This window comes from Cupressus sempervirens, chromosome 8 (assembly GCF_028749045.1).
Source record: "Cupressus sempervirens isolate cs-2001-9-10 chromosome 8, ASM2874904v1, whole genome shotgun sequence".
Lineage (NCBI taxonomy): Eukaryota > Viridiplantae > Streptophyta > Pinopsida > Cupressales > Cupressaceae > Cupressus > Cupressus sempervirens.
This window is the reverse complement of record NC_143125.1, coordinates 289,805,066-289,811,058: the sequence shown is the minus strand read 5'-3', so window position 1 is coordinate 289,811,058 and position 5,993 is coordinate 289,805,066. Positions and strand designations below refer to the sequence as shown.

Here is a 5,993-nt window from a genome sequence, read left to right as displayed (position 1 = left end):
AATGTATATATTTATAAATCTAAATTTTAAAATCTAAATTCAAGTACATTAATTATCTCATAGCTTAACAAAAGTATTTTAAATTACATGAGCAAATGTTATACTTCAAATAAAATTTTAATTTAAAAATTAAAACAAACAATTATTATCTCATAAACAAAAATAATAATCTTAAAATAAAAACTATTACTATGCTTATACATTTCTATTTTTATTGTAACTCACTAAAATGACTAGTTTTGAATGTAAAATGATGTTTCTACATCAAAACTTCAATCCTAGTTTATAACCAAATTTAAAGAGTCCTCTACATGAAAATGGCTTAAACATCACACACTAAGGCATGATTCCTAGTGTAAAAGTGTTAAATAGTCAAAGTTTGACTTACATGTTATTTTTCAAACCATGATCCTTATTTTTGAGATAATCTTATAAAATTGTACTTAATGTATCTTCCACCAATTTACTTAATATTAGTTGTTAACTACAAAATAGACAAAAAAATCAAGATTCATTTAACAATACTATAATAGTATGCCAACAATTTAAACATCCAAGACTCATTTAACCATATAATAATATTATCCCAACATTTTAAACGTGATTGATGCTACATTTTATAAGATCTCTTTATTTATGTACGCTCCTATATTACCCTTGAATTGGTTAATATATCTCATCATTTTGGTTTTTATTATTCTTTGATCATATCTTAACGAATTCTTGGTTGGGTGCATAGATTTCATTGATATTGTAACTAAATATAGGTAAGCTTAATCTACTTTGCAGCGCTTTGAATATCTTCTCCTTGGCGATTTAACTTCAATAATTTTTAAACACCTCCAAACTCCGACTAAAATAACAAATCTCGATTTACATGGTGCAAAAAGATGCGCAGGAGGTCCTCATCTTAATAATCCAAGTTTTGTGGATAAGTCCATAGATCCTCACTATTCTTCTTCTAGTGCCAGTAGTATGAATCCATCCAAATCCATCTTTTCGTACGAAGTAACATCAGAGTCAGCAGCCGTAAAGAGAGAAAACATCAAAGAAGAACGCTGCTTTGGCAAGTGACGTGAGACAGAAATAAATATTTCAAAGAACTGAGCTCGTCAAATGCACAAACGCCGAACAAATGACCACGACTAAAATGCCAATTATATATTATAAAAATCTATACGGCACCACTAAACACACTCTAAAGAAAAATTATACTATAAAAAAGTCTCTAACAAGTACTTTTTGTATTAGCAGATAAGTAGGCAGGCTATAGGCATGGCACAGGCTGTAAGGCAGGCCTTCCATTTATTGTTATGTAGCTATATATTCTTTTTGGGGCTAATATATGGATAGTTGTAGTTGTAGTTTGGAAAACATGGAAAAATCATAACCATTACTGTCAGAGAGAGGGCCCGTGGCTGGCATACGCGGGTTTGAATTAAATTAAACGACTGCTTGAAGTCCTCGAACTGCTCGAGTCAAATACGGCGTGAAGAGGAGAAGGAATGGCAAGCGACATATATGGAGGCGGCCACAATGAGTCTTCAAGCCATTGTGTTTCAGTATTGAAAAAATGGATTGCAGCAGGCAAAAGAAACGACATGCACTAATTTGGATGCTCATGTGGGTGGGCTTGGCACTGACTTTCACAGTAACCAGCTCATTGCCCATTTACAACACCTCATTTTCTTCTCACGCCTCTGCCTTACATGCCCATGATGCCCTGATGAGTATAACGCTTTCTCTTGTGAAAGGCCGTATGCTACTTGACAATGGCGATGAAGATGTTTTTGAGAAGAGAGACGTGGAATCCCTACTCTCTTTCAAAGACGGCATTACTGCAGACCCAATGCACTGCCTTTCCAACTGGACTTCCACCAATTCGGGAAATGTGTGCTCGTGGAATGGCGTTTGGTGCAGAAAGAATACCAAGCGAGTTGTGGCCATCGTTCTGCCTCAATTGGGATTGGAAGGTACTATTTCACCCTTCATAGGGAACCTTTCTTTACTAGGAGTTCTCAATCTTTCTGATAATTCGTTGAGGGGAAGCATTCCACCTCAGATTGGCCAATTGAAGGCGTTAAGGATCTGAAATCAAATTGGCTGGTGGGTTCCATCCCCACATCTCTTGCGAATTGCACGCACATCCAGTGGATCAGACTTTCAATCAACAATTTGACAGGGAGCATACCAAAAGAATTCAGTGGCCTGGGCAACTTACAGCATCTCCGCTTGTCCTTCAATCATCTAAGCGGGACCATTCCAAATGCTCTAGGGAAGTGCACGTCTCTACTTGATTTGGTTCTCGGCTATAACAGTCTCACAGGTACCATCCCTCCTCTCAGTAATTGCTCTGCTTTATCCATCATTGATATTTCAAACAATAAATTGACTGGCGGCATCCCTCCTCTCAGTAATTGTCCTGCTTTATCCAGCATTGATATTTCAAACAATTTCCTGACTGGCGGCATCCCTCCTCTCAGTAATTGCTCTTCTTTATCCAGCATTGATATTTCACACAATTTCCTGACTGGTGGCATCCCCTCTGAGCTGGGGATGTTGAAGAAATTGCAATTGCTTGGCCTGCAATCAAACAGGTTGGGGTCTCGAATCCCAACAGCTCTGGGTAATTGTTCATCACTTGAGGTGTTGTTTCTGGGGGATAACTCGCTGATAGGCAATATCCCAGCCGAAATAGGGAAATTGAAACAGCTTGTACAATTGTCGCTGTATGGCCCAGGCAACCTTTCAGGTTCCATCCCTCCAGAGATTGGAAACTGTAGCAATCTTGTGTGGCTTGGTGTTGGAACGAACCACACAATGAGCGGACCCCTACCTCAGAGTATCTCCCTGCTACCCCTTACCACTCTTTCCTTAATCACTAACAATTTTTCAGGGACAATCCCACAACTCATTTTCAACTTCACCCATCTAACTTACTTAAATTTAGGTGTAAACAATTACGTGGGAGCCATTTCCGATGGCATTGGAAATCTGAGAGAGTTAACTTATCTAAATCTGGGCACAAATAGTCTAACAGGCACCATACCCCAAGTAATAACTCGACTGACCAAGCTTGAAAAACTATACTTGGACACCAATCAATTGACAGGGCTAGTTCCAGAGGGTATAGAAAGCCTCCAAGAATTAAAATTTATGACTTTGCATTTCAACAATCTGACGGGCATGATACCCGAGTCCATTGGAGAGCTCAAATATTTAACAAACCTGTTTCTTCATTTCAACAACTTCACTGGTTCTGTGCCTCACAGTATTGGGAAACTCAGGAATCTTACCAGGCTGCTGCTCCAGAGCAATAACTTTTCTGGGAGTATTCCTGAATCTATCAGTGCTTTGGTCTCGTTGGAGGAGTTAGATATGTCAGATAACAGATTGTATGGGGAAATTCCAGAGGGCATAACTAAATGCACTGCTCTCAAGCGCTTAAGTTTGGCTCAGAATAAGCTTAGTGGAGAGATTCCACCCTCTATCGGCCGCTGCAACTTAATGACAGAAGTGATACTATCCAACAACTATTTGTCGGGAACAATTCCTCCCACAATTAGCAACTGCACATCTTTAAGGAGGCTAAAGTTGTCGCAGAATTCATTTAACGGAACTCTGTATCTGAACTATTCTTCTTCTTTACAAGTTTTGTCTGCACACTCCAATAGTTTCTCCGGGACTCTGCCTGCATCATTGGCCAACTCCATCGATCTTCAGCTGTTGGATTTCAGAAGGAATCATTTGGGAGGTGACCTTCCTTTGTATTTGACGTTTTTTCAGAAATTGAGAGTCTTGAGCCTGGGGTATAATGAGCTTCATGGTCGTCTTCCTCCGTCCATGGCAAACCTCACGAATCTGCAGGTGCTAGATTTATCAAACAACAAGTTTGACGGAGGAATACCCACTACTCTTGGCAGTCTCCAGGGATTCGGAAAGCTAGGAGATCCAAAACTGAGTGGAAACACACTGTATGAGGACTTGCCCATTATCATGAAAGGAAATGAGTACAAGGTGGAATATGTACTGACATCAAATACCATACTTGATTTATCATGTAACAATCTCAGCGGCAAGATACGAGAAAGCGTGGGGAATATGAGCAGCTTGAGATTGCTGAATCTGTCTGGAAACCATTTGGAAGGTGAGATACCAGGTTCCCTTGGGCGGATATCAACTCTGGAGCAGCTAGATTTGTCTGGAAACAAGCTGGAGGGGAGAATTCCGGAGGATCTGTCTCTATTGACGAAGCTGGCCTCGTTGGATCTATCTTCCAACAGGCTTTGTGGACGGATACCGATAGGAACGCAGCTACAGTCATTCAATGCCACTTCATTCCAGAAGAACCTTCCGTGCTTGTGCGGGGAACCTCTAGAGAGTTGCAGCCCCAAGAATAAAACTCCTCTTCTACTCCCATCCACAGAGGGTCCAGGCAAATCAATATGGGATATAATAGATGAAAGAGTCTCCATGATTGCTTTGGGGATGGGCTTCGGGATCGCGTTTGGTGGAACAATATCAGGGATTGTATGGTGGAACAATATCAGACTTTGGTATAGCATGAGGTCCCTCAAAATCAGAGCTTTCTACGGAGTTGTGGATTCTAAAACATGTAGCTGGAGTTTGAAGTACCGCCCTCGTTTTACATTTCACTCATCCACGTCCACATCTACATCTGCCGTCCCTGCCTAGACGCTGTTCCGTCTATTCTTCAGTTTCCATGTAGCCTACTTGTTGACAAGATTTATCAGTTTCCTTATTTCTTGTTAGGTGATATACTAAATAACTAGCAATCTGGAAATGCCAAAGAAATATGTAGAATCAAATAAGGAAGGAATTACCAAGATCAGTCGAGAAACTGTTTGGTTAATAAATTTGAATAGAGAGAGTTGCAAGGATGGAATGGAAAGGGGACCCCTCAACTTTTGCCTAATGCATTGGGATGTATGGGGACCTCTTGTCTCCTCCGTGAATAGATAGATTGTATGAAGGTGCAAAGGGGATAATGTTTGCAGAGCATGAATAGCTGTGTTTCTATTTTATAAATTAATATAATAGGAGCTGTCCTCTTGGCAGTACTTATCTAAAGAAAAATGCCTTTAGAAAGCATGATTAAATTCATAAAATTCAGAAGGAAAAAAAAACAGTCAGCCTTGGGAATCATGCAGGTAATTAGAAGAAAATATTAGCAATACAAATTTATCAAGGGAAATTTCTTCTGTCATTGTCTACTTTTATCATGTTATGCAATGCATCAAAGGAAATTTATTCTATCATTGACTACTTTTATCATATTTTATCATGCTATCTGAGTATGATAGTATAGTTTCTCGAATGATCTATACTTAAAATAGTCAGTCGAATTTTTCAGTTCCTTATATTTGTTAAGGAATGTTTCAGTGCCTTCTATTTGTTAAGCAATGGTTCATTTGTAGATGCCACTTGTTAGGCTTATTTTCTTTCATTTTGTATGCTATTGCCAATGTAAAAAATGTGGGATTCAAAAATGAAATATATATGAAACATATGTAGGATACTTTATATTTGTAGCATGATTCAATCAAGGTGGTACAAATTTCACTAAGGGCCCGTTTGACTGCAAGAATAGGAATAGTTATTCTAGAATACTTATTCTAGAATAGAAAATGGTGCTACTTCAGGGGGAAGCATGGAAGCAGGTTTAATGCCTTTAATTATCCCCGCTTCCAACTTTCTCAATAACTCCCTCCCTAGAACTTCAACAACCATAATAAACAAGTAGGGAGAGATAGGGTCACCTTGCCTAAGCCTCCTCTCCCCACCAAAATTCCCCTGAGATGACCCATTCACCATTACAAAATAGTTGACAGTTTCTACCATCGGTTTCACCATCTTAATAATTTTTTGACTAAAGCCAATTTTATCCATAACTTTACACAAGAAAACCCAATTAATTCTATCATAAGCTTTAGAGATGTCAAGTTTGAAGGCCATACCTAGATTACCACTCT

General features: G+C 39.0%; 1 pseudogene; it reads left to right on the top strand.

Annotated features, from left to right (window-relative positions):
• Window positions 1-1,215: 1,215 nt before the first annotated feature.
• On the top strand, window positions 1,216-5,097 carry LOC149542562 (uncharacterized; annotated as a pseudogene).
• Window positions 5,098-5,993: the final 896 nt, after the last annotated feature.